Genomic DNA, 26,236 nt, shown 5'->3' with positions numbered 1-26,236 from the left:
TGCAAGTTCAGAAAACTTGACACTATTCCTTAAAGGAGATTTATTACCTTTTTGGGATTGTCCTATTGATTTTCTTCAGAGCTGAACACCTGTGCTTCCTGCTACAGCACAGCATTTTGTTTTCTATTTAGATACTTATATTTTTCATGTGCTAACTCTAATAAATTTTTAATGTATTTTTTTGTGTGAACTTATAAAACCATGCCATTGTTTCTTAATTTAAAACACAGATTCCTTTCAAGTAATCTCTGGAGATGGGGGGTCAAGGTCATCTCTATTTCTACAAATAGGAAAATAAATTACAGGTTAAGGTCCAAGGACATTATGTACTTCCATCTATAAAACAATATCCTAACATTAATAGTATTGATACATAAATACTATTAGATAACTCAAATTTAACAACTGAAGACTAGTATAAATGAAGTGAACATGGATATATATGACATTAAAAAACTTTTTCTGATCTAGCATGATTTATAACAGAAAATTACTGAATAGTATTGAAAAGTAGGTTAGTCAGATAGTTTGTTTCACGTTGTAAAATATACAGCAGTGATTCTACTGGATATTTGTCCAGGAGAAACGTTCTCAGAAAAAAAAAAAAGAATTATCTGAGTCTGCTATAAAGACCAAGTTAAATGTGGGATTTCTTAAAATGGAAATACAGACACTTTTGTACAGTTACAGATAATGACTACTCCTGTGGAGGAAGGTGATCTTCAAACACTGTAAGAAATATCATTTAATCAATTAAGAAAATTCTGATCATTTCATTTCTTTTTGGCTTTGTTTGTTTGTTTATTTTTTGTTTTTTCAGGACAGGATTTCCCTGTGCAGCTTTGCCTTTTTTGAGACAGGGTTTCCCTGTGTAGCTTTGTGCCTTTCCAGGAACTCATTTGGTAGCCCAGGCTGGCCTTGAACTCACAGAGATCTGCCTGGCTCTGCCTCCCGAGTGCTGGGATTAAAGGCGTGCACCACCACCGACCTGCTCTTTTTGGCTTTTTGAGACAGGGTTTCTCTGTGTAGTTTTGGTGCCTGTCCTGGATTTCACTCTGTAGACCAGGCTGGCCTCCAACTCACAGAGATCCGCCTGGCTCTGACTCCCAAGGCACATGCCACTGCCACCAGAAATTCTAAAAATTTCTGTTGGTGGTTTTTGTAGAGACCATAAAACTCATGTCTGGCAGTCTATTACACAAAATGCTACCTCACCACTACAAAGCTGGCAGTGGGGTACCACTCTTCCAGAAACAAGGGATTCTGCCATTATGAATCTGTCATATGTACATTGTTTTATTGTTTTGACCTCCAAGCCTGTCTTTTGTAAAGAAAGTAGACTAACTCACTTTAAGTTTGGTCTCTCAAGACTTGGAAGGAGCTAAACATTATGATACCTCTTTTTTTTTGCATCAGCCAATCACTGATGGACTTTTAAGGACCTCATTGAAAGTTTTGCTTTGTCCCCCATTATATTTTGTATATACATTTTATCAAATTTATAATATATTTTCATGGAGTTTTTAAGAATTTTTTTAAATATAAAAATAAAGTCAAACCAAGAATAACCAATTCCAAAACTTCACAAATTCTAATGTAACACATCTTGTTCATTCCCAATTCTATCTACCTTCATTTTATGGTTTTACTCAAATTCATTTATCTATAAATGAAGAGAATGATCCTTAATTTGTTTTAAATTCTGTGTATCTTATGCATGTATGTATGTGAGTGTGTATGTGTCTGTGTATTTATGTAACTTGATATGTCTATTCTGTTACTTTATTTCCTCTAGTAATTGTCTCATGTTTATTTGGGTTGGTACATATCCAATTAATTTATTTTAATGATTGAATAAGGACAGAATCTTCTGCTGTGAGCAATCTGTTTATTCAGGATGTGTGCAAATTTCTCATGGGTATACAACTAGACATGAAGTTCCTTGGCAGTAGGCAAAGAGGTATCTTCAACAATTAGCACTCCAAAGGGATTGAACCAATTTACATGCATACCAGTAGATTTATACTATATTTTCTTGTCAATGTGTAGCATGAGACTTCACTTTTTACCAGTCTAGAGGGAATTATGTTTCATTGTGGCTTTATTTTCAGTCTGCTATTTACCAGTGAGACCTAGTGTCTTTGCCTAAGGTTCTTCACAATTAAGCATTCTTTTCTAAGAATCATCTGTGTATATACTGTCTTTTTCTTTAGAGTTTGTCATGTTTTATTTTTTCACTTGTTCTTTCAAATCCTCCCACAGTCTTGTTTATCAGTTTATTTACAGTCCCACAAACATTTATAGTTATAATGTCAAATATATGAATATCATCCTTTATGGTTTGTACTTACTGCATCTAGTCTAATCAAATCATTCCCTACTGTGGGATCATAAAAATAATCTATAATTTCATCAAAAACTTTAAAAATTCTGGCTAATACATTTATGCTTTTAATATTCTTCAGATACTGCCTTGTATATATTGGGTACTGCATGATAATTTTTACACATAAAGGTAGACTTTGTTTCTGTCTTTCTGAAGATGACTTACAATATCACCTCTACTGTAGCAGGAATCTTAAATGGTCTTATTAATAAAATCAAACCCAGAGCCAGATAATGGGGTTAAAGCTGGAAGATCAGAGAAGCAGAACAAGCTACAGCCACCTCAACTTGCCAGTTCCTCAGCTGATCCTGTTTCCTCAGACTGGAAGCTTCTGAGTCCTCATCCAAATGGATCTCATCTGAACTGTGCTGCTCAAAGCCTAAAAGCTTAACCCGCCAAATGCTTCTAGTTTCTGGTCTTCATGCCTTATATATCTTTCTGCTTTCTGCCATCACTCCCTGGGATTGAAGGCTTACTTCTTGGGATTAAAGATGTTTGTCACCATGCCTGGCTGTTTCCAATGTGGCCTTGTACTCACAGAGATCCAGAGGGATTTCTGCCTCTGGAATGCAAGGATTAAAGGTGTGAGTGCCACCATTTTCTAGCCAATGTATCTAGTGTCTGTTCTGTTCTTTGACCCCAGATGAGGTTATTAGGGTGCACAATATTTTGGTGCACACAATACCACCACACTCTACCATATTTTTATATTGGCATGCTTATTTTAGGATTCTTTATTATGCATTATTCTAGTGTCAAATCCATGATGTTAAAATCACATTTCCCCACACTGTTTACTTGATGTATTATATAATTATCCTGGTGTCTGGAAAGGAAGAATTTCCATCATGCCCCTCTGCTTTACAATAGCTTTCAATGTACTTGGTGCTTTGCTTATATGGGCAATCTAGGACTCCTTGTACAGCAAAGCTTTAGTGGAGGTATAGTGAAAGTGCATACATTTATACATTAAGTAATATTCTCACATTAATTGACCCATATATAACAATTTTATCACTCTCCTTTTAATCAGAGTATTAAAGCTTTCTTCAATAATGTCTAATTTTTTCTCAGTAAGAATTCTCGAAGACTGTTATTGGATTTATTCTTAGTCACACATTTTTTTAGTTTTATAGGCACTTCAAAATTATGTGTATTTTGTACATATAGGTAGAAATTTTAAATGTACTTTGCCTTCTGTTTCAGAGATTTTAAATTTTCAAATTTTTAAGTGTATTACAATGACATTTTGTAGAAAATTGATAAAATCTCCCACTGTGTGCATCCTAAATTAGCCTCTACCTTGCCCATGATGCATGGATATCTGATCTGTTGCCTGTGTTTTCATCCAGTATCCTGGAGAACATTGAATGATGGACCTTAAATCAACCATTGTTGATGAACACTGTACAAAATATATTTTAATAGCTTCTTTTAAAATTAATTTACATTAAGCTTTCTTTTCCTTTTGAAACTTTTGATATTAGATTTTACTTGTTCTAACACCAGTTTGATACAGTAGTTTTAATACATACTTACTGGTATACTGCTTTCCTTTCTTTCCCTTCAGTTCAAATATCTATATTTTAAAGGCTGAGTTATGCTAATATCAAAGGAATTTATTCGTTTATTGATTTTGATTTTATGTGCCTGAGTATCTGCCTGCCTGTACATATATTTACTACATGTGTGCCTACTGGCCAAGGATATCAGAAGAAAGGTATTTGACCCCCTGGAAATAGAGTTACAGAAAGGAAAGTTACGAGATTGCATATGTGCTCTAGGAACCAAACCTGGGTCCTTTGTAATAGCAGCAAGTGCTCTTAATGACAGAGTGACCTTTTCATCCCTGCACCATGAATCTTAAAAGGTCTTATTAATAAAAAATCCAGAGCCAGATACTGGGGTGAAAGCTGAAAGATAGAGAAGCAGAATAGCTAGCCACTAACTTACCTCTATGAAATCCTCAGCCTCAAGAGAGAGAGAGTTCCTGTTTCATCATGCTTTATATACCTTTCTGTGTCCTGCCATTCCTGGGATCAAAGGCATGTGTCACCACTACCTCATTTTGTTTCTCTCATGTAGCCCATTGTTACCTTGAACTCACATAGATCCAGGCAGATCTCTGCCTCCCAAGTGATAGGATTAGAGGTGTGTGGCATCACTGCTTGACCTCTATGTCTAATTTAGTGGCTGACTTTGTCCTCTGATCACCAGGTAAGCTTTATTGGGGTACACAATATATCACCACATATCCCCAAAGGATAAAAATTTTTAAAGTATAAGTTATAACCTATGTAATTTAATATGTTGATGATTACTACTATCCTGATTTGGCTTCTATTCTTGAACCTTCATTATGGCTTGTTTTTATTTCCTATTTAGTTTCCACTTATTGGAGTTATTTAAAACTATTATATTTCCCTTTTGCTAATAAATAACATTGATTACTTGTGTAAACTATTAGCAATTATCTTTTTTTTGTTATGTTACCATAGTAAATGTACACAACAGAAAATTTAACAATAATCAAATTTTAGTTCTAAAATTTAGTAATCATATTATTCATATCTGTTCCCAGGGTTCTTTTTGTCTTACAAAACTTAAATGTATATGCTTATTAATCAAAGATGACACATTTTCCTCCCTGCAGTTCCTGGCAGGTTATATCTATGAACCTGACTTTGTAGGCAACTATATAAATGGGGTCATATAGGGCCTACAGAGATGGCTCAGCAGCAAAGCACACTGGCTGCTTTTGCAGAAGCCTGGGCTTAATTTTCAGCACCCACATGGAGGTTCACAACCTTCTGTAACTCCACTTACAGGGGATCCAGGCCCTGTTTTGTTCTACTTGAACATGCTTGTAGTACATTTAAATAAATGTACACAAAATATTTGTACATGTAAAGCAAAAAAAAAAAAAAAAAAAGGAATATTATAGAAACAAAAAGATTCTCATGGTGTTGGTTGCTTTGTAATTGAGTTTTTATTTAGCATAATGTCTTAGAGGTTGGAACATCCAAATTGAAGCACAAGTGAGGATTTGAACACTGAACATCATGTCATATGTTCAATCCACATTTTACTTCCTCCTTTATTTATGGCGACAGTTAGGTTGCTTTTACCTCTTAGTGATTTTGAATAATGTCATTATAAATTAGACATACACAAAACTGAAAGCCCTCCTTTTAATTGCACAGAACATATATCCAGAGGTAGAATTGTCAGATCACAGACCTCCTTACTAATTCACTTTTTATGTTGTAAGAAATTCCATGATTCTTTCCAGGCCAACTCTACCATTTTACTAACAGTGAACAAGGTTTCCAACTTCTTGGCATCCTCACCAATATTTGTAATTTTCACACCTCCCCTTGGAAGCTATTGTAGTGGATAGCCATCCCAGCATTGGCCTGGAAGTTCCAACCCCCAATGAGGCTTCAGTAATGGTCACACCCACAAGGCAGGGCAGAGGAGGAAGCGGAAGACCAAGGGTCAAGAGGAGGGCTCTCTCTTGGTTCCGGGACCCTGGACGCTGGAGGAAGACCGAGCAGAGTTCTCCAGAGAACACCGCCAGACTGCGCTATACCTTTGCCAGACTCTGCAACCTACCCCTTCATTTGTAAGTTACACCACAAAATAAACCTCCCTTTTAACTACGTGGAGTGGCCTTAATAATTTCACCAATAAGCTATTGCGACTGAGGTAACATTTGTCCTTAAAATTTTGACATGTACACTTAATTATAATTTTTTTTTGTAAGACAAAAGTAGTTTTAAATGTCTAACACATCACAAATATGTCACAATCCAAATTCAGTTTAAGAACTAAGTTAAACTTATTATCACCTCTAATTCTGCCTAGTACTTTACATTTATCTTTTTCAAAATTCATTTAATAATCAGTATACATATTATACATGTTATTAATTTCTGTGATATCATTTTTCCCTAAGGTATTTCTAAATAAAAGTTTTACCTCTGAATTATTAAGATCTGGGAAGAAAATTACTAAATCAGCTGAAAATGTGATTCCTAGCTGAACGTCATCTCGCTGTGGCACTTTGAGGGCAACATCCTGCTTCTTTAGAAGACTCCATTGGTGAGGAGTCCACTATGAATGAGTGGCTTCCACTTCTCTTGTCTTGCTGGTTTTGTTTTGACTGACTTAGTATACTGTCACAGCAGTCTATCAACATTTAAATTTACTTTATTCATTGGTTCAGTCTTGGAACTTGAGGATTGAATTTTGAAAATTTGTAGGTTTTACTTCTGTTGGTATAGGTGTTTTAACATTTATACCACATTCTTCAAGACCTTCTTCAGTTTTTCTTTGGACTGTCTTCTTTGCCTCTAAACAACTCATTTACATGTTTTCCTTTCACTTTTTATTTTGAGTTACCCAAGCTTACTTTTAACTCACTCACATAGGTCACGAATGTGTGGTCCTCCAGCCTTAACCACTCAAGTAAATGAGATAACAGATTTGCACTGCCAGACCTGATTGCATCTTTTTTTAAAACACAAGTTTTCTTAGAATGGTCTAGGTGATTTCATTTTAGATAATCTCTTTGAGAATGATTATTCAGAATGTTGATGGATTCTTTTAAGACATCGCAGCTATTCATTTGTTTTTGATTTGGTTGCATGTTCATTTTGAAATATTCAGTTTGATTTTTTTTTTAATTTTTTTTTTCTGTTTACGTTTCGAGTGAGAGGCCTTAAAATTGCTGCTTTCCAAACACTGAGAACTCTTGTGTCTTTGGACAGAATTCTGGGGCCATTGATAAAATGTCATGCCTAGCCAGTAAATTAGAGCAGTTTTACCTAGTCCTGGCTAGGTAGCTGGGCAGTAATTTCCATTTCTATGTCTCAACTACTTGCTTAAAGTCTGTTGTAAACTGAATATTTGTTACCCTGTAAAGTTAATTTCAATTCTTTTAGATGTGTTAGCATTAGGAGGCAGGGCCTGCAGACATTCATTCAGTTAGCAGAGTAGAACCTTCATGAATGAGATTGTCCTTATGAAAGGAAATCTGAAAAAACCTCCTCTTTCTTCCATAAGAGAAACATAGAGAATCACAAATCTCCTGAAAAGTGATTGGATTTGAGACTTTTTTCTGGTGCTTCATGTTATATGAGGTCCCTTTAAGTAATTCTTTTTTTCACATTATAATTTAGAAATCCAAAGCAACAGTTTGGTTCTAGATACCTAGCAGAATGGCAGTCTTGCTATTCAAACTCTGAGTATTCATAAACCACCATTACAAGTTCATTGTCACAGTTTCCAAAACTTTTGGAATCTATAAATTAACTTTAAAATCTGTTGCCACATAACTAAAATATAGCAAGCAACAAAAAAGAATACTTGGGTAGAACTCAAATGGATTCTAGCTACAGCTTATCTACTCAGCTTTAAACAGAAGTGACTGAACCAATATACGGGCATTGCTAAACATGGGATTTTACTATAAAATGGAGAGAAAAATAGAATTAGAGGAAAAATAGGCAAAGGAGAAAGCAGTAGGGAGAATAAAGAAAGGAAAATTATATTCTTCATTTCAGGAACACATGCAACAGTTAAAGAAACAAATGTCAAAGCATGGAGGTATTTATTGCTAAACATCAAAAAATGTTAGCAAACAGGCTGAGTCAAACAGAACTTGAAAGATTTGACCAAATATAATAACTAATAGTCGATGAGAAGCATTTCTAAATGAGAGCAAGTTGTGTACCTGTGAGGTAAGCCAGATGCACATCTAAATATCAGATTCCAGGGTCCTTTACCAAGTTCTCCAGGTCCTAGAATCCCATGACTAAATCCCAGGCCTGAGAAAAAACATTAGAAAAATTTTAACTTTGCTCTGAGTTGATTTGATCCATTTTCTCATGATTTAAATCTATTATTTGTGAGCCTATATCTTTATACCAATAAAATTATTGTCATCTAACAGAGAACTACAAAAGGTATACTGAAATCTAAGTGGCTTAGGAATAAAAAAAGAGAATAATATGTATGAATAAAAAAAGAGAATAATATGTATGCTTTCCTAGAAACCAAGGGCACCTTACAATCTGCCCTTAAGAAAAAGAGTTAGTACAAGTTGATAATGCTTTGGAATCTAAATTGATTCTTATTATCCCAGAAGATTGAAATACTTATGACATAAGCAGCAACAGCAACTCCTTAGTGATTTTTAAAATAGCTAGGCATAGAGAGGCAAGGAAATAAATTACAAACACATATAAATACATTCAGACAACTCAGTAGGTTTTACAAAATGCTTGATTTCTCTAAAATGTTTTTATTTAATTGTCTCTCATTTAATTAATTACATGTCTAATTTTCAGAGTCATTTACTGTTCGCTTGGTTTATGTTATAATTTCACAACAAACCTAGAAAAGCATTGTAATTTATGCATAAATTAATAGAGCCCCAATCTTTTTACTAGTACATTTATTTAATTAGGAATGAACTCATTACATTCTCCTACAGACAAAACATCTAACTGTAACAAATATATTATGCGCTCACTGCTCTATTTTCTTTGATTATTTTCATCCTGCTATCTTTCAGAGTTTTGATTTAAAATTTTGCTTTCACTCCCAAAGTATTAGTTTAATCCAAGTTTCTGAGAATTGATTGTAAGTTATGACCTGGGTCTGATTTTACTGTCCAATAAGATAAGCTGTGGGATGTGTTATGCCTTCCTTGATGGGCACCAAACTACTAAGAGAGCAAAAGGAAGAATTCTTAGATGTAAAGACCTAGAGAGACAAATAAAAATGGCCTTAGAAAAAACTTTACTGTTGAACATGGTTATGAATTACAGTAAGGTTATTTCCTACCATGCAAACATTTGGGTAGAAAATGGAGGGTATGCCAGAATGACCCCTGTTCCAAAAATAAGTGTTGATTTCCAGGTGTCCTGGCATCATTTCTTGAAAATGCTGTTTTTTCCCAATGTATGTTTTGAACTCTTTTGTCAAAAATCAGGTAGTCATAGTTGTGTGTACTTATATTTGGATTCTCTCTTCTATTCTATTTAAACATGTCTGATTTTGTATTGGTACCATACTATTCTTTTTGAAATGACTCAGCAGTGTAACTTGTAATCACGTATGGAGACACCTCTTTATAAGACAAATTGCTAGACTGTCTTATTAATAAAAAGAACCTGCGATGGCATGAATTCACAAAAAAGCTGCTTACCTGTGGCCTTGCTGTCCCCATCAGGCCTGAGCTGCAAGCAACTGGTTGTGATAGCACATGCTGGTAAGATTTGCTGAAGGAGGCAAAGGCAGGAGGTTCCTGAGTTTTAGGCCAGCCTAGCGGCCTGGCCAGGCCACAAACAGTGGCAGCAGGACCATGGAGGCAACAGCTACTGTTCTGCATTGCCAACTGATTCTCATCATGTTGGTGGTTACACTGCTCCCAGGAGCAAAGGGTTTACCGCTTGTTCAGAGAACAATTGCCAGGACCATCGTGTGACAAGAAAGCATTTACAAAGGTTGGTTTGGAGAAGTTTGGTGAGGATAGTGGCAGGGAGTTATTGCTGTGAAGACATTCTTTTCTAGGGAAGAAAGTTTGTGGTTCCCAAAGGCAGAGATTTATCAGACTGTGATGTTACACCATGAAAACATCCTAGGATTTATAGCAGCAGACAACAAAGACAATGGCACATGGACTCAGCTGTGGCTGGTGTCTGATTACCATGAGCATGGATCCCTTTTTGGTTATTTGAACATATACTCTGTTACAGTGGAAGGGATGATCAAACTCCCTCTGTCCATAGCAAGTGGTCTTGCCCATCTTCACGTGGAGATTGTTGATACTCAATGAAAGTCAGCTATTGCTCACACAGATTTGAAATCAAAGAATATCTTGATGAAGAAGAATGGAACCTGTTGCCTGTTGTATTTTCAACTTGGGGCTGGCTGTGAGACACAATTATGCCAAAGATACAATTGATATTGCCCTAAACCATAGAGTAGGCACACACAAAAAAAGTTCTACTGGAAACCATGCCCATATCTAACAGTGACTTTGAAGTCTACACAAAGAGAATAGGACCCTAAAATGATGATTCAATTAGGACACTGATAAGGCCATTAAAATGACAAACACAAGCTAAAAATTGGCTTTGGTTTGTAAACTGCTTAGGGTAATTTCTAGATGGCTAGTTGAGATGATCCAGCCTCACAGGCTACTAGAGCAAGGACTTGAGACAAGCCCTATGCTTTTCCTTTATACAGAGACTGGACAAATGATACAGTTACCTCTTCCAGGATTTCACAATTAACCCCAAAACTTTCTTTTCAGGATTCCCTAAAGATGTCTTCACCCCCAGACAGCAGGAAGTAATTTTAAGAACAAAACACCCACGTTCCCAAGAGGTGGAGTGGGTGGTTTTTGGTCATTCAATGGGTAATTATCATTATTTAGGATGGCTAGTTACAAGTTGTTAATTGTTAATGGTTAGGAAAGAAGTTAAACAAAGAAAATTAGATTCAAGGTTGTTTTTTGAAAAAAGAAGAGGATATAGATAAGAGGTAGATTATTGAATCTCCTCTGAAAAAAAAAAAGGAGAGAGGCCAGGCAGTGGCGGTGCATGCCTGTAATCCCAGCACCTGGGAAGCAGAGGTAAGTGGATCTCTGTGAGTTTGAGGCCAGCCTGGTCTACAAAGTGAGTTCCAGGACAGCCTCCAACCTACAGAGAAACCCTGTCTTGAAAAAAAAAAACAAAAAACAAAAAACAAAAAAAAGAGAGAGAGTATGGATAGTATACAATAAAATGGTAGATTATTGAATCTACATTTAGAAGGCAACTACTAGTTTTAAATATTTTACATTGATTTATTTTTGTATATTATATACAAATTATATATATTGATACAAATTTGACACTGATTTTGTTAGAAAATACTATACATATATTTCTAATCTTGTTCAAGGTATACCTATACAGTTCATTTAATAATGTAATGCAATTTGCTAATCTTTGAAAATTACTACCAACTATTTAAGAAATAAAGAAATGCAGATTAGTAGTTAGTCATTATAATCGAACTTTTAGTCATATTAGGTATGTTTTCAATGTCAAGCAGAGATATATTTTAAATAGACAGGTCATCTTCAAACACTTTAGGGATCTACAAAATATGACATTTATGATGTTTTAATAGCATATATATTTTTTTCTTTTTTTATGACTATGAGACATGTCTGCTTCTGGTAGCACCAATCTACTTCAAAAGATGATGGGCAATGAAGAAACTCCATATGGAGTTCAGTTCATTGTGGCAAAAGTTAGCCCTCACCTCAACTGCTGACAGTATGCTGTCCAAGATGGGCAAGCAAGACACAAAAGAAAGGACTGCCAGTCCTTGACTAGACAAAATAAGAAGGCTCTTCAGAAAATCCTGATTCACAGATGCGTCTGTTAGATATGCTAGGCCTTTAGGTCAAAGGTAGATGCCCCAGCTTGCAGAGAAACCTTGGGTTAAGGTCCAGGCAGCTAGTAGCTTCTGTCATTCCTCAAATTTTTTGGAAGTTTCTTGTTTGCACTTCCTTTTAACTAAGTAATATTATTTCCTTCTCAGTCCCTGAGGGAGTTGAAGATTAGATAGTTATAGCTATAGTTTTCCTTATAAACAATTTCAGAAAAGAAACTCACTAAAGAGATATAAAGTGTATTAGTTTGAAAGACATTAAAAGGTAGTTTTGGTAATGCAAATTAAGATAAAAGGTAAATAGATGCAATCCTTTAGATTCACAAAGATAGGATAGATAATGGAATATTTACTCTGAATTTGTTAAATGCCATTGGAATGGACATTGTTCACATATTTATTGCCTGTATGTATTGTATATAGTTATTGTACTTATTGTATATAGTTTTTCTTATATTAGTTATACTTTTTTATATTAGACAAAAAGGGGAAATGTGATATTTTATTTGTGCACACCAATAAAGCTTATCTGGGGATCAGAGGAAAAAGCCAACCACTATATTAAATATAGAAGTCAGGCAATGGTAGCACATACCTTTAATGCTAGCATTTGGGAGGCAGAATTCATCAGGATCTCTGTGAGTTCAAGGACACATTGGGAACAGAGACAGGTGTGGTGGCACATAACTTTAATCTCAACACTAGTTAATCATAGAGGTCTAGAGATCTGGCAGACAGACAGGAAGTGATAAAACTGGGTGGAAAGAGGAAATGATGAAGCTGGATGGATAAAGAAAGTAAGATGGCAGGGCACAGAAAGGTTATAGGTGTGAGTATAAAGGAAGTAGCTCTCTCTGGAGGCTGAGGAGTTGGTCAGGTGAGGTTGATTGTGGCTTGTTCTATTCCTCTGATCTCTCAGTTTTTACCCCAAAGTCTGACTCTTCATTTTTTGTTAATAAGGCCGTTTAGCAATTCATCTTATACCTCTTGCTGTATGTTTGTTGTTGTTTTTCATGATTCCTTTGGCTACATTGGTGTCCATTCTCCTTCCACATACATTTTAAGATTGCTTTTCTTTTCTACATCTGAGAAGAACAGCTGTAAAATTTTTATTAGGATTGCACTGAATCAGCAGATTGCTTTTGGTATGATGACCATTGCTGTGGGATGTTCTGTATGTCAAATGTGTTGTTCTGATTGGTTAAAATAAATAAAGTGCTGATTGGCCAGTAGCCAGACAGAAAGCATAAGACAGGCGGGACAAGGAGGAGGAGAATTCTGGGAAGTGAAGGCTGGGGCAGGGAGACACTGCCAGCCGCCGCCATGACAAGAAAGATGTAAGGTACTGATAAGCCACCAGCCACGTGGCAACTTATAGATTAATAGAAATAGGTTAATTTAAGATAAAAGAAGCAGATAACAAGAAGCCTGCCATGGCCATACAGTTTGTAAACAATATAAGTCTCTATGTGGTTACGTGGTTGGGTCTGAGTGACTGTGGGACTGGTGGATAAGAGAGATTTGTCCTGACTGTGAGCCAGGTAGGAAAACTCTAACTACAGACCATTTTCACAACATTAATTCTTCCAGTCCATTAGCATAAAAAGTTCTAGATTCATCCTTAATTCTTCTCTACAGTGTCTTGAAGTTTTCATTGTGGTTTTTGTTTCTTTATTGGGTTTATATTAAATATTTTATTTTTGTGTAGCTATTCTGAATGGGATTGATTCCCTAATTTCTTTCACTTTATGCTGTCATTAGCATATGCAAAGGCTCCTGATTTCTTATAGATGAAGTCTTATTAAATAAGAAACACAGAGCCAAATGCAGAGTTAAAAGCCCAAGAGGTCAGATAAGTAGCTTAAAATTGTTCTCTTTCCTTCCTGCTGCTGCTGTCCTTCCCCTCAGCAAGCAACCTCCTTCCTTTGTATCTGTCTTTTTATTGACTTTCTGTTTTGCCTTCTCATTGGTTGTAAACCCAACCACATGACCTTCTTGTCACTGCCTGTCTATAAAGACCTCCAGGTCCTCTATGGTTGGTCTTGAGATTAAAGGCGTGTGTCTTCATGCTGACTATATCCTTGAACATAGAGATCTGCCTAGCTCTGCCTCCCAAATGCTGGGATTAAAGGTGTGTGCCACCACCAACTGGCTCTTGCTATGGCTTGCTATTAGCTCTGATCCCCAGGCAACTTTATTTATTAACATACAAATAAAATCACATTTCAGTATAAATAAAATATCACCAAAATTTCTATCAGCCCTGACAGTATTTTTTTTTGGAAATTTTATTGTTATTGCAACATTTCTGCCTTCCCTCTACTTACTGCAAATCCTCCCACATACTTTCCTTGCTCTCTTTAGAATGGTTCCAAAACCACAACAAAAGGCTTGATATTTTGAAAACGTTAGGGGAAAAGTAAAGAGTATATTTCCCCACATAGGTATAGGTAATGGTTTTCCGAGTAGAACCCCAGGAAACAAGACCATCAATTGATAAATGGGAAGTCATGAAGTTAAAAAGGAAAGGAGACTTACAAATGATTAAAAAAGGAAGATCACACAATGTTGAGAAACTCTTGCCACCTATATATTTAATAGGGCATTGTAAAGAAAATGTGCAAAAAATTCAATACCAAGAAATAAACAGCCTAAGTTATATGGACTACAGGCCATAGGAGATGAAGCAGTAGTTAATCATGACTGTGGCTCTTCTAAAAGACCCAAGTTCACTCCTTAGCACGTGCAGAGAAACCCACAACTACCTGTAATTCCAGTTCCAGGGGAATCTCAAACATTCTCCTTACTTCCACAGGCACACACACATTTGTCACGCATTACAAAGACATACACATAAGGAAAAATGTGCTATAAAACCAAATAGAAAATTCTGAAAAGGAGTCATACACATGGTTAGGTAACACTTAAAAGTATTCAAATTTCATAGATATTAGAGAAATTCAGATTAAAACTAGTTAGAGGTTCCATCCCACCAACATCAAAATAGCCACCGTAAAGAAGAAGAGTCAAAACAATGCTTCCATAGATATGAGGAAAGGGGAATGCTTACATGTTGTTTATGGGAATAAAATTAGTACAGCCACTTTAAAAATGAGTTTGGAGATACGCAGAGAGCCCTGCTGCTAGGTCCCATCCCTGGGCACCAGCCATTCTGGGAAGACCTGCCCAACTTGGCCCCAGGTTCTGGCCATTGGGCAGGACATGCCACCCACACTGGGAAGGTTCCCCTTCTCCAAGACCCCAGGCAGACCCTGCAATCTCCATGCCCTGCCCCCACACCCATCTGCCCAAGACCCCAGCCACTTCCTGAGACTTAGAGACCAGCCCCCAGCTCCCACCCAGCCCAGAACTCCCATCTGGACCAGAGGTGAGTGCCTGGTGTTATATCCAGAGAGGCCTGCCCCTAGGTCCCATCCTTGGTCACCAGCAATCCCAGGGAAGACCTGCCCAACTTGGCCCCAGTTTCTGGCCATTCATCAAGCCTTACAGGAAGATCCCCCTTTTCCAAGACCCCAGGCATACACTGCAATCTCCAAACCCTGCCCCCACACACATCCACTGAGACCCCAGCCACTTTCTGAGATTCAGAGACCAGTCCCCAACTCCCACCCAGCCCAGAATTCCCATGTGGACCAGAGGTGAGTGTCTGGTGTCATATCCAGAGAGGCCTGCCCATAGGCCCCATCCCTGGGCACCAGCCATTCTTGGAAGACCTGCCCAACTAGGCCCTATGTTCTGGCCATCAGACAGGATCTGCCCACCCCCCACAAGGAAGGATCCCTTTCTCCAAGACCACCAGCAGACCCTGCAATCTCCATGTCCTGCCCCCACACCCATAAGACCAAGAACCCAGCCACTTATGAGACTCAAAGAACAACTCCCAGCTCCCATCCAGCCTGCACTCCCATCTGGACCAGAGACCCCACCCACTTCCTGAGACTTAGAGACCAGCCTCCAGCTCCCATCCTGTCCCAGAGCTCCCATCTGGGACAGAGAGCTTCCATCTGGAATCTGTCAGCTCTCTCTGGACAGAGTGTGTTGATAAGACCAAGAAGGAATCCATGAGGAGATGGGCAAACATCAAGGCAGAAGTATATACAACAACATAAAGAGCAACATAACATCACCAGAACCTAGCCCTCCTCCAAAACTAGACCTGAACATCACAAAATGGAAGAAACAGAAGAAAACAACCTTATGTAATAACATCATGAAGATGCTAGAGGATTATAAAGAAGAAATAAAAAATGAAATGGAGGAACAGACAAATAAAATAAAGGGAAGAACGCTATAAAAAACTAGAGGAAATCATGAAAAAGCAATGAACCAGATGAGAGAAACAGTCCAAGACTTGAAAAGGGAAATAGAAAAAATGAAGAAGATACCAACAGAGGGAATGTTGGAAATAGAAAATCTGAGTAAATGAACAGGGAATTCAGATGCAAGTATAACCAACAGAATGCAAGAGATGGAACAGAGAATCTCTGGTGTTGAAGATACAGTAAAAGAAATAGACTTATCAGTCAAAGAAAACAGTAAAGCCAAAAAAGTCATGACCCAAAATGTCCAAGAAATTTGGAACACCATGAAAAGACCAAACCTACAAATAATAGGGATAGAGGAAGGAGAAGAATACCAACTCAAAGGCACAGAAAATATATTCAACAAGATCATAGAACAGAACTTTCCCAACTTAAAGAAGGAAATGCCTATGAAGATACAAGAAGCCTATAGAACATCAAACAGACTAGACCCTCAAAAAAAGTCCCCTCGCCACATAATAATTAAACAACTAAACATATACAATAAAGAAAGAATATTAAGGGCAGCAAAGGAAAAAGGCCAAGTGACTTATAAAGGCAAACCTATCAGATTAATACCCGATTTCTCAATGGAGACTTTGAAAGCCAGAAGGACCTGGACAGATGTAATGTAGACACTAAGAGACCATGGATGCCAGCCTACAATAATATACCCAGCAAAACTTTCAATGATCATAGATGGAGTGAACAAAACATTCCAAAACAAAGACAGATATAAACAATACTTATCCACAAACCAAGCACTACAGAAAGCACTAGAAGGAGAACTCCAACCTAAGAAAGTCAGATACACCCTCAAAAACACAGTCAATAGATAACTCCACAGCAGTAATCCCCAAAGAAGAGAAGTACATACGCACTACCACCAAAAACAAAAACAAAAAAACAAACAAACAAAAAACAGGCATGAACAATCACTAGTCATTAACATCCCTTAATATTAATGGACTTAATTCACCTATAAAAAGACACAAACAGAATGGATACAAAAGCAGGACCCATCATTCTGCTGCATACAAGTAACACACCTCAAATTCAAAGATAGACACTACCTAGGATTAAAAGGCTGGGAAAAGACTTTCCAATCAAATAGTCTTAAGAAGCAAGCTGGTGTAGCCATCCTAATATCCAGCAAAATAGACTTTAAACTAAAATCAATCAAAAGAGATCAAGATGGGCATTACATACTCATCAGAGGAAAGATCCAAGATGAAGTTTCAATTCTGAACATTTATGCCCCAAACACAAGGTCACCACATATATAAAAGAAATATTAATAAAGCTTAAATCACATAATATAAAACCCCACACAGTAATAGTGGGAGACTATAACACCCCATATTTACCATTGGACAGATCTGCCAAATTAACAGAGAAATAAAAGACTTAACTGATGTTATGACTCAAATGGATTTAATTGATATCTACAGAGCATTCCATCCTAACACAAAAGAATATACCTTCTTCTCATCACCCCATGGAACTTTCTCTAAAATTGACCACATACTTGGCCACAAAGCAAATCTGAACAGATTTAAAACAATTGAAATAACCTCCTGCATTCAATCAGACCATTATGTGTTAAAATTAGATTTCAACAACAACGAAAATTACAGAAAACCTACAATCTCATGGAAACAGTTTAATGCTCAACTAAATCACCAGTGGGGTTAAGGAAGAAATAAAGAAAGAAATTAAAGACTTCCTAGAGATCAGCAAAAATGAATACACCACATACCCAAACTTATGGGACACTATGAAAGCAGTGCTAAGAGGGAAATTCATAGCACTAAATGCCCACATAAAGAAGTTGGAGAAATCTCACACTAGTGACTTAACAGCATACTTGAAAGCTCTAGAACAAGAAGAAGCAAAGTCTCCCAGGAAGAACAGATGCCAGGAAATTATCAAATTGAGAGCTGAAATCAATAAAATAGAAACAAGGAGAACAATACAAAAAATGCAATAAAGAATTAGTTCTTTGAGAAAATCAATAAGATAGACAAGCCCTTACCCAAACTAACCAAAACACAGAGAGAGAGCATCCAAATTAACAGAATCAGAAATGAAAAGGGGGACATAACAACAGACAATGAGGAAATCCAGAGAATCATCAGGTCATACTTCAAAAACCTCTACTCCACAAAACTGGAAAATCTAAAAGAAATGGATAATTTTCTGGGTAAGTACCACATACCTAAGTTAAATCAAGACCAGACAAACCATTTAAACAATCCAGTAACCCCTAAGGAAATAGAATCAGTCATTAAGAGTCTCCCAACCAAAAAAAGCCCAGGACCAGATGGTTTTAGTGCAGAATTCTACCATATCTTCAAAGAAGAGTTAATACCAATACTCTTTAAATTGTTTCACACAATAGAAGCAGAAGGAACATTACCTAACTCTTTCTATGAAGATATAATTACCCTGATTCCTAAACCAAACAAAGATGCAACAAAGAAAGAGAACTACAGATCTATCTCCCTCATGAACACTGATGCAAAAATACTCAATAAAATACTGGCAAACAGACTCCAAGAACACATCAAAACAATTATCCACCATGATCAAGTAGGCTTCATCCCAGGGATGCAAGCGTGGTTCAACATATGAAAGTCCATCAATGTAATACACCATATAAACAAACTGAAAGAAAAAAAACCACATGATCTTCTCACTAGATTCAGAAAAGGCACTTGACAAAATCCAACACCCCTTCATGATAAAGGTCTTGGAGCAATCAGGAATACAGGGAACATACCTAAATGTAATAAAGGCAATCTACAGCAAGCCAACAGCCAACATCAAATTAAATGGAGAGAAAGTCAAAGCAATTCCACTACAATCAGGAACAAAGCAAGGCTGTCTACTCTCCCCATACTTATTCAATGTACTACTTGAATTTCTATCCAGAGCTATAAGACAACACAAGGAGATTAAGGGGATACAAATTGGAAAGGAAGAAGTCAATCTTTCCCTATTTGCAGATGATATGATAGTATACATGAGTGACCCCAAAAATTCAACTAAGGAATTGATACAGCTTATAAACACTTTCAGCAACATAGCACGATACAAGATCAACTCAAATAAATCAGTATTCTTCCTACATACAGTAGACAAACAGGCTGAGAAGGAAATCAGAAATAAATCACCATTTACAATAGACACAAATGATATAAAATACCTTTGGTTAACTCTAACTAAGCAAGTGAAGGACCTGTATGACAAGAACTTTAAGCCTCTGAAAAAAGAAATTGAAGAAAATGTCAGAAAATGGAAAGACCTACCATGCTCATGGATAGGCAGGATTAACATAGTAAAAATGTCGATCTTACCAAAAGCAATCTACAAATTCAACACAATCCCCATCAAATTACTAACACAATTCTTCACAGACCTGGAAACAATTCTCAACTTCATATGGAAAAACAAAAATCCCAGGATAGCCAAAAAAATCCTGTACAATAGAACAACCTCTGGAGGCATCACAATCCCCGACCTCAAGCTCTACTATAGAGCTACCATAATAAAAACAGCTTGGTACTGGCATAAAAACAGACATGTGGACTGAAGGAATCAAATTGAAGACCCTGACATTAATCTGCACACCTACAAACATATAATTTTTGACAAAGAAGCCAAAACTGTATAATGGAAAAAAGAAAGCATCTTGAACAAATGGTGCTGGCATAACTGGAGAAAGCTTGAACTGACCTAGTCTGGTGATAGGATGGCCAAATACCCTAACTGTTGTGCTAGAACTCTCATCCAATGACTAAGGGAAGCAGATTCAAAGATCACTGGCCAGGCCCCAGTTGGAGCTCCAGGAGTCTAATTGAAAGAAGAGGGATTGGATGAAAGAGAATTGTTGAGACCACGATTGGAAAAAGCACAGTGATAAATAGCCAAACTAATGGAAACGCATGAACTATGAACCAAAATCTGAGGAGCCCCCAACTGGATCAGGCCCTCTGGATAATGAGATAGTTGATTACCATGAACTTTTTGGGAGGCACCCAGGCAGTGGAACAGGGACCTGTCCTTAGTACATGAGCTGGCAGTTTGGAACCTTGGGCTTATGCAGGGACACTTTGCTGAGCCTGGGAGGAGGGGACTGGACCTGCCTGTACTGAATCTACCAGGTTGAGCTGAATCCACCAGGGAGTCTTTGCCCTGGAGGAGTTGGGAATGGGGGGAAGGCGGGGGGGGGGGGGGGGGGGGGGGGGGGGGGGCAGGGGCGGGAGGCGGGAGGACAAGGGAATCCATGGCTGATATGTAAAACTAAATTAAATTATAAAATAAATAAATGAGTTTGTTGGTTTCTCAAAAAAAAATGAAAAGTAAAACTTGTACGTAATTTAGTTAAGCTGTTCTTGAGCATATGCTTAAAGAGTATACTTGTAGACAATATACTTAAAGAGTATATACATATAGTTAATGGCCCTCACAAACATTTGCATTGTTATATAGCTGTTATAACCATCCATTTCTGGAACTTTCTTCATCTTTTCAAACTGGAAATTTATCCTTATCACTCTTCTTTCCTTCCACTTCTTCCTAATGCTTCTCTTTTTTGGGGCATCATGTAAGTGGTATCAGATTTTTGTTTCTTCGTGTCTGGCTTATTCACTTAGCATAATGTCTTCAAGTCCCACCTAAGCTATATTCATCAGAATTTCTTTGTTAGTTGTATCACCTTGTTTATATATATATATATATATATATATATATATATATCACATTACTTATCTACTAATCTGTCAATATGGGTTGCTTGTACCTTTGTGAATATATTGTAAATGTGAGTGTGCAAATGTCTCTTATAGATTCTGCTTTGGATTCCTTCAGGCACATTTAATTCTTCATTTGATTTTATATATGACAGAAACTTCATAGTGGTTGGCACAATGACAGCAGCATGTTTGCACGTTACATGGGGGTACACACTTGTGTGTGAGGGTGTGCATGCATGATAAAGCCCATGTATATAGGCCTAAGGCCAATCTTGGCTGCAATTCTTTTTTAAAGGATATTTTATTTTATATGATTGAGTGTTTTACAAGTATTCCTGTGTACCCTATGTGTGCCTGGTGTTCACAGAGGCCAGAAGAGAGCATTGGATCTGCTGGAACTGGAGGTACAGATAATTATAAGCTTCCATTTGGGTGATGTCATTTGAACATAGATTGAAGAGCAGTCAGTGCTGTTAACTGCTGAACTATCTTTCATGCCTGATTATCATTCTTTTTTTTTTTCTTTTCCTTTATAATCAATGTTTTTCCCTGTACAATATGTCCTGTTTGTGTTTTTCTCTCCCTCTACTTCTCCCAGTTCCTTACCATATTCCCTCCTGGGCAGATCCATTCCCTTTCTGTCTCTCATTAAAATTAAACAGGCTTCTAACAAAATTAATATAATAAGATAAAACAATAACCTATAATAATAAAATATAATAAGATAAAAAATCTAATACATTGGAATAAAACAAAACAAAATGAACAGAAAGGAAAGAGCCAAGAAAAGGTACAAGAAACATGTAAACATGAAGACCTACTTATTTACATATTCAGGATTCCAATAAAAACATTAAATTTGAAGCTATAATTTATATGCATAGGATCCATAGGGTAAAAAGAGAGAAAAATAAGATGTATAAAAAAATGAAATGAAAAATCATATTTATTTATTTATTTATAAAAGGAGAAGCTCTGACACAACTAGATGAGATAAGAAACATCATTTGACATCAGGAGGACCCTCCAAAGATGCCATTAAATTAGTTTTCTGTTGGCCTTGTACTTCTGGGCCTGCAGCCTACCTTTAATAGTGGTTTGTTTCCCCAATGAGACTTCATTATAGAAATTTAAATTTTAATTTGCAAGTGGTTATCCATTGAAGATAACTTCTGGGTTAGGGATGGGGACATGAATCTTCTTCTCTTTTAGCTCTAGGATCACAGCAGGTGCAGATCCTTATAGACCCTGTATATGCTGCCTCAGCTTCTGTGAGATCATGTGTGCATTGACCCCATTGAATTAGAGGAATTTGTTTCCTTTATGTCCTCCATTCCCTCTGGCTCTGACATTCTTTCTGTCTCTTCTTCCACAGGGTTCCCTATGCACTGAGGGAGGGATTTAATGCAGATACCCTGTTAGAGCTGAGTGTTCTATGGTCTCTTACTATCAGCATATAGTCAAGCTGTGAGTCTCAGTAGTTGTTTCCATCTGCTGCAAGCGGAAGCATTTCTGGTAGTAGCTGAGCAAGGCACTAAGCTATGAGTATAGACTAATGTCATTAGGAGACATTTTATTACTATGATCCTTTAGTAGAAGAGTAGTATTGGTATTGGTGAAATTATTAAGGCCACTCCTCATAGTTAAAAGGGAGGTTTATTTTGTGGGGTAACATACACATGAATGGATAGTTTACAGAGTCTGGGAAAGCCATGGTGCAGCCAGGCTGTGTTCTCTGGAGAACTCTGCTCTGTCTACCTCCAGCGTCCAGGGTCCAGAAACTAAGCGAGCCCATGCCTGGAACCTGGGTCTTCAGCATCCTGTTTCAGTGCTGCCTTGTAGGCATGACAATTACCAAAGCCTCAGTGGGGGTTAGAGTTTCCAGGTCAGAGCTGGAATGGCTATCCACTACAATTCGGTTTTACCCTAGATCCCTGGGCTATTTAGTCTCAGGTTCTTAGTCATTTAATCAGTGTTGGGTAAGGAATCCATCTCATGGAGTGGGCCTTAAATCAAATCAAATCTTGATTGATTACTCCAACAAGCTTTGTACCACTATTGCAATGTTGTGTCTTGCAGGCAGGTCGCTATTTTAGATCAAAGTCTTTGAGGTTGGATTGGTGTTTTCATTGCTTCTTTGATAGCCTGTAAATTACCTTTCAGAACTATGAACATTAGTTCCTAGGGGTAAAGGCTGTAGATGAGTCTCAATTTGACATCTCCATGTTCAATAAATTCTGGAATTGTTTTTTTCAGCAACAGAGTTTTGTTGTCAGTTTACAGAAAACAACCTACAGTCTGGAAAAAGCTTGGGTTGTTTGGGAGGTGCACATGGGACCTATGTGGCCAATGACTTAATAATCTATAACCCATTACAGGTACTAGAAGCTTCATCTGGTGATAAGAGATGTCAAGTTGGGGCTCTGTTCATCTCCCCCATTATTTTCCTATTTCATTTGGATCTCTTTCATATATGTGATATTTTAGGAAATTTCTACTGTATTAAGTTTTATTACTACCCCTCAGTTTTAGCTCAACTAGTATTCTTTCCTTTATTCCTCTCTTCCCTAAGCCTCCTGATCCTGCTCTTGTGGAACCCCCAATCCATCCATAACTATGTATTCTAGGGATATCTCTTTATTCTCCCTGTTTCCTAATCTATGCATGATATCTGTAGCTCTATGGCTTGCAGCTTGGTTATTATTGATTTCACAGCTTATATCCACATATAAGCAAATGCATACATTATTTCTTTCTGGGTCTGGTTTACCTCACATGGGATGATTTTTATTTCTTTTCTTAGCTACATCTATTTATCCAAAAAGTTCATGATTTCATTTTTTTTCTACCTTCCTTGGATGTGGTAGCCGTTTCTCAGGCTCCCTCTCCGGAATCGAACCCTGATTCCCCGTCACCCGTGGTCACCATGGTAGGCACGGCGACTACCATCGAAAGTTGATAGGGCAGACGTTCGAATGGGTCGTCGCCGCCACGGGGGGCGTGCGATCGGCCCGAGGTTATCTAGAGTCACCAAAGCCGCCGGCACTTTCATTTTTTAAAGGGTGAGTAATATTGCATTGTATAAATATGCCAAATTTTCTTTATCCATTCATCTTTGAGTGATAGCTAGGTTTTTTCTAATTTTTACTATTATGAATAGAGCAGCAATGAGTATGGCTGACCAAGCATCTCTTTGATGGCATGAAGCATCCTTTAGTTATATATGCCCAAGATATACATAGCTTGATTATAAGGTAGATCAATTTCCACTTTCCTGAGTAACTACCACGTTTATTACCATAGTGGCTGTGTAAGTTTGCACTTCCACTAGCAATGGATAAATGTTCCTATTACTCTGCATCCTTTCCAGCATGAGCTGTCATTTGTGGCATTGATCTAAACCATCCTGACAGGCCTAGGATGAAATCTCAAAGTAGTTTCAATTTGCATTTCAATGATGGCTAAGGATGTTGAACATTTCTTTGTTTCTCAGCCATTTGAGTTTTCCCTTATGAGGATTCTGTTTACAACTGTATACTTATTTTAATTGGATTACTTTTTTTGATACCCCCTTTTTTAAAGTTCTTTACATATTTTGGATATTAGCCATCTATTGAGTGAATAGTTGAGAAAGATAATTTTTCATAGGTCCTATTTACTAATAGTTGATCTTAGTGTCTGTGTTAGCAGTGTTCTGTGGAGAAAACATTTTCCTATGTCAATTAGTTCAAGATTATTCCCTACTTTTTCTTCAAACAGGTTCAGCATCTCTGGTTTTGTTGAAGTATTAGATCCATTTTCACAGGGTGATAAGTGTGGATCTATTTGAACTCTTCTACATGAAGCTGTACAGTTTGAATAGCATCATTTGTTGAAGATGCTTTCTTCTTTCCAGTCTGTATTTCCAGCTTCTATAAAAAATCAGGTGTCCATAGGTACGTGGATTTATGTCTTTAGCTTCAATTTGATTCCACTGATCAATGTTTCTTTTTTGTGTGTCAGTACAATGTTGTTTTTATGACTATAGCTCTGTAGTACAATTTGAGGTTGGGGATAGTGATACCAATAGCAGTACTATGATTATTCAGCATTATTTTTACCTATCTTGAGAATTTATTTCCCATATGAAGCTGAAAATTGTTCTCTAAACATCTGAGAAGAATTATGTTTGTATTTGATGGAGATTCCAGTGAATGTAGATTGTTTTTAGTAGGCTGACCATTTTTTTATATTAATCCTACTGATCCATAAGCATGGGGAACCTTTCCATCTTTAATATTTTCCTTCAATTCCTTTCTTCAATGATTTGTGGAAGGAATTGTTTCCCTGATTTCATTCTTCACTACTTTGTAAATTGTATATAGGAGAGCTAGAGTTTTGAGAGTTATTTTGGTATCTGGTTACTTTGCTGAAAGTATTTATCAGCTATATTAGTTCCATGAAGAAAAATTTTGGGTCACTTATATATAGTATCATATCATCTGCAAATAAAGATACTTTGACCTCTTCCTTTCTAATTTGCATCCCCTTGATCTCCTTCAAGTGTCTTACCGTTCTAAGTAGGACTTTAAGAATTATGTCTATTGAATGAGTATGGAGAGCATGGGCAACCTTGTTCCTGATTTTAGTGGGACTGCTTTGACTTTCCCTTTATTTAAGTTGATGTTGGCTATGGGCTTGTTGCCTTTACTATGTTAAGTTGTCTCCCTTGTGTCCCTAATCTCTGAAGGACTTTTATTGTGAAGGGGTGCTGGATTTTGTCAAAGGTTTTCTGCATTTTATGAGGTGATCATGTGCATTTGTCTTTCAATTTGTTTATAATGAATTATATTTGTTGATTTATGTATATTGAACCACACTGCTTCTCTGTGATGAAGCTTACTTGATCATGGTGGTTGGTCTTTTAGATGTGTTCTTAGATTCAATTTGCAAGTATATTATTGAAATTTTTATTGATGTTCATAGGGAAAATTGTCTGGAATTATCTTTCTTTGTTCAATTTTTGTGTGTTTTGGATGTCAGGGTACTTCTGGGCTTACAAAATGAATTGTGAAATGTTCTTTCTGTTTCTATTTTGTGGAATAATTTGAGGAGTATCAACCTTAACTATTCTTTGGAAGCCTATTCTTTGGAAGCCTGCACTGAAGTCATCTTGCTCTGGGCATTATTTGTTTGTAGACTTTTAATTTCTTCTTCTATTCACCAGAGTTTACAGTTCTGTTTAATCTGTTTAATTGAACTTTATTTAAGCTACATAAGTACTATATTTCTAGAAAGTTATCCATTTCCTGTATATTTTCCAATGTGGTAGTATA

The 26,236-nt window shown here is 36.9% G+C and overlaps 1 pseudogene; it reads left to right on the top strand.

Moving 5' to 3' along the window:
* The first annotated feature begins 9,758 nt into the window (after positions 1-9,758).
* Positions 9,759-10,428, top strand: LOC118571477 (annotated as a pseudogene).
* The last annotated feature ends 15,808 nt before the right edge of the window (positions 10,429-26,236 follow it).

This window comes from Onychomys torridus, chromosome 21 (genome assembly GCF_903995425.1).
Source record: "Onychomys torridus chromosome 21, mOncTor1.1, whole genome shotgun sequence".
NCBI classification, from domain to species: Eukaryota; Metazoa; Chordata; class Mammalia; order Rodentia; family Cricetidae; genus Onychomys; species Onychomys torridus.
Note: the sequence above shows the minus strand (reverse complement) of the source record. Positions and strands in the feature narration are given on the sequence as shown.